Source organism: Myxine glutinosa, chromosome 12, assembly GCF_964187855.1.
Source record: "Myxine glutinosa chromosome 12, kmMyxGlut1.1, whole genome shotgun sequence".
Lineage (NCBI taxonomy): Eukaryota > Metazoa > Chordata > Myxini > Myxiniformes > Myxinidae > Myxine > Myxine glutinosa.
In genome coordinates this window covers 100,032,703-100,036,545 of record NC_136272.1, presented here as the reverse complement: position 1 = coordinate 100,036,545, position 3,843 = coordinate 100,032,703, and the positions used below count along the sequence as shown (strand labels likewise).

The 3,843-nt window shown below is 45.9% G+C and overlaps 1 long non-coding RNA gene across 1 annotated transcript in view; it reads left to right on the top strand.

Annotated features, from left to right (window-relative positions):
• The first annotated feature begins 367 nt into the window (after window positions 1-367).
• Window positions 368-3,843, top strand: part of LOC137416143 (uncharacterized) — a 5,888-nt gene continuing 2,412 nt past the window's right edge. Inside the window, exon 1 of the long non-coding RNA XR_013620971.1 lies at window positions 368-408. This is a non-coding gene — a long non-coding RNA (uncharacterized LOC137416143). The remainder of the gene's footprint in view (window positions 409-3,843) is intronic.

Below are 3,843 nucleotides of genomic sequence, written 5' to 3'. Positions count from 1 at the left end.
TTAAGCTACGCACTGGATGTGTGTATCTGATAACCCCCCCCCCCCCCCCCCCCCCCCCTCAAGGCCTTCTTTGTCCTGTCTCAGGATTTAAGGCATGCACATCCGGTGCAGTTTTTACCCAAAGGAAGGAGTTCTGACAATATGCTATAGGTAGGTCAAGTATTAGCTCTTTCTGGACAAGAGATGAGGTTAGATCTGGAGAAATAAAACAGAGAGGATTATAATGTACGAGGTGTGTGGAATCCAGCTGTGAACACGCGAGCCGAGACATGCAGGCAGGTTACCGGGGCAACGGAGTAGCTGCCTCACGGGGAACAGCGAGGTGGGACAGAATCGAGACAGGAATGCGGACCATGCTGTGCACAAGCAGGGGACGCATTCGTGTGTGTGAACAATGCGAGTGATGAGGTAGCTTGAAGTGATGTGTTGGAGTGAGCACATGTATGTTGTGTGCTGAGTGGGAAGCGTTTTGTTTTGTATCTCAAGGGAGATATTGGTTATTTCTTATATGTGGAAATAGGAAATGTTTATGTGATTTTTGGAGAAGGATAAATTAAACTGGAATCAGAAAAGCGCAGGTACCAGATAGGAGAAAGGCATGGAGAATGAAGGGTCAGTCACATGGTATGTGTGTATAAGGGAATGAATGATCTGTCATAGCAGCGTGAATTTGTGTTTATTGTGTGTGTGTCATTGATGTGTGTCATTGATTGACAAGGGGTTCCCCAAATTGCCTGCAGGCGTTGGGCAATCCGGATGAGTACATTTAGGAAGAAATAAAAGGTATCAGTTTAGATTTTGAGATGCCATGTGGGACTCAGTCTGCTGGGGAAAATTGGCAGGGAATAATGAGTATGTTATGGAGAGCATGTGTAGACAGGGCTTTAAAACAAGTGTTCAATTACATCCCCACATTAACGGCTCTCCAGATGTAGCAAGGGAGAATGGGAGTAAAAGTCAAAAATGATAGGCTGTCAACCGACTGGGTGTTTATTCAACGGCATGGCCGGGGCTTGTATTTGGCCGACTTGGGATGGCAGAATGCGTTGAATGAAGGCAAGAATGACATGTGATGCTGGCGTGTGCCATTTATGGGTGCTGAGTGTACATGACTGGTGGAGCGGGTGCGAGGATGCACGCTTGGATTAAAACATGTATTTAATTATCTGAGGATGTGTGCCGAGGTGCAGTGTGGATCAATTAAGGGAGAGGGCACTTCGACTTTGTACATCCGTGGACTTTGCCATGCGTGTGAAAGCGCAAGTCGATGATAATAATGTCTTGTCCAGCACAATATTTTCGCAACTATGGAATGTGCTCGAATTCCATGTTGGTGCAATACGAGTGTGATTCCCGCCATGCATGCCGCGAGAGATACATTGTTTGTGATGGGACTGTGGCGAAAGGTTGGATAGCAATGTGTAGAATATAAGATGCGTCGGTACATTTGTGTTGATCGATGCGCCGAAAAAGAAGTTGGAGGCGCATGATGGAGTTGCAGGTGCGGACCAAAGCGGTGTCCGCGGTGTTTACTGGGGGTCGAAAGTCACTCCCTCAGTGTCTGCAGACTTGTCGTTCGGCAGTGTCGAAAGACAGGTTCGATTGTCGGTCTGTCTGCTTGATTTTCGGGTCTCACTCTGAGTATATGGTATATACTCTGAGTATATGGTCGTTTTCTGTTTTGTGCTTTAATGGTGGTTGATTTGACTTCCCTGAAAGGGGGACAATAAATATTTGGTGTTAGCTGTTGTCATTTCGAATGTTTGCAGTTGTAATGTGGAGCCAGTCTGTCTGTCCGACTGGGTGTGTCTGACTGCGTCTGCAGATATGGATCAAGGAGAAGCAGTGTCTGCGGTGTCTGTTATGGTGTCGAATGTCATTCACTGTGTCTGCTGACGTGTCGTGTGACTATGGTGACTATGATGGTGTGTCCTGGCGGGAAGAATCGTGGCAGCCTACAGATTTGAATGGAATGGCCTCTGTGAGACCATCCTGTTAGTACGTTGGGGGTTCGTCTGTCTGTCTGTCTGTGAATGGAAACTCAGAAAATTGAACTGGACTTCGACAGAAGGCAGGTGGGTGGTCACCTGCTGTGAATTGTGGTGGAACATTTGTGATGTCCCCTAATACGAGGGGACGAATTGGTTTGTAAATGTGTTGTGCAGGTACTTTCTCTGTAGGTAGCCAAATTCTACCTGGGGTAAGTCAAGGTGGAGGGGAGTTGTCTCTGATGCCTTGCTCCACGGGGCAGTACTATTGTTGTCAAGTCTCATGTAACCTTGGTTAACGTATATCTACGGACAAGAGCTGCACTTTATTTTAGTAAGTGACTGGGAAAGTTTGTTTTAAAAAGTGCCAGTGGAGTTGTTTAGAGTTATGGAGGTCACAGCTCGCTGGAACCTCTTTGTTTATGTTTGGCTGACTTACACTGGCTAGTGTATGGGAAAAAGGGGGACTGAAAATGCTTTGAATTTGCAGCCTGGCGGACAAGAGCTGTGTTTGGGAAGGTTAGAATCCAGCATTTTGCAGCCCTGAGCAGAGGGGATTGCCCATTGGGCATGTTTAGAATTTAACAGAGTGGTGGAGGTCTGTGGAAATATGAATCCAATGTTTGATGGATACCGTGTCGGTGTGCTCTGAGTTCGAAGGAAGATGATGCGATTATTTCAGATTTATCATAGTTAAGTTTGAGGAAGTTGATTTGAAGCCAGGATTTATTTCAGTGATGCAGTCCGTCAGGATAGAGTTGAGCAGTGGATTTGTGTCTGTCAGAGGTAGGATTTGAACCAAGAAAGGGCGGTGCCGGTAATGTTAAAGGTACGATTCCAGGGAGGGCTATTCGGGTACTTTGAAGTGATTTACATCGGAATGCATCTCATGGAGGACTCCCGCTGTTCAAGGAAGGAAAGGTGTGAAATAGTGACGTCATCCTCGCTGGAAATGTGGTTGGGAATGGCAGGATTGACGCGAGAGTCACAGTGGGTGAAAAAATTGACCAACATAAGAATTCGGTCTATTTCAATAAATAGATCAGGTTATTTTATTTTTATTATTTGTTTATTGGGCAGCTATTGGGCCAGAGGCTAAAACAGGTGTCTGCAACAGGTGCATGGGATGCTAAGAGAGGTATTAGAGGACATTGGATTAACTTTAAATTGAAATGAAAATTGAAAAGGTGGATTAGGAAAATGAGTTTGTTCAAATAATCGTGGCATCTGTGGGATGCAACAATTTTGTGCCAGAATAGTGTATGGGGAACCGTCGTCTGGGAAGCGTCGTTAAATGGCAGTAGGTTTAAACAGGTATTGAAAGGGTTCGTGCAATGTCATTTTGGGGCACCACTCGACACAAGAGTGGTAGAGAGCTGAAGTGAATTCTGCCAATATGGTGCAATAGGGTGACAACTGAGTTTTGTTTGGAAAACTATTTGTTTGCAATCTTGGTTCGTACATAAGCTGGCAAAGAGATTATGCCAGTCTGAGGGAGTTTGTGTCCTTTGGATGGGAGCTGGAGCCTTGTAGGGTTGGGGCTTGTGGCTCGCCATTGTCTGTCTGCCAGTTATGGTGGGCAGAGGGAAGAGGGAGTGATACTGCTCTGGCCTCTTGCTTGGCAGAATTGAGTATTGCTGGTTTTACCCCTGTTCAAAATTGAGCTCTCGAGAGCTGATTAACATTAGGATGCATCTCTCAAGGGACCCCTGGGTGGTCTCGAGAGCTGAGGTGTGAAATATGATGATTTTGTCTTGTGGACACTTTGTGAGTGGCTAGACACGCGCCTGAAAGGGGAAATTGTATTCATAACTCATGTGGGTTGTGTCTGAAGGAAAGGTTTGGGAGGAAGTGT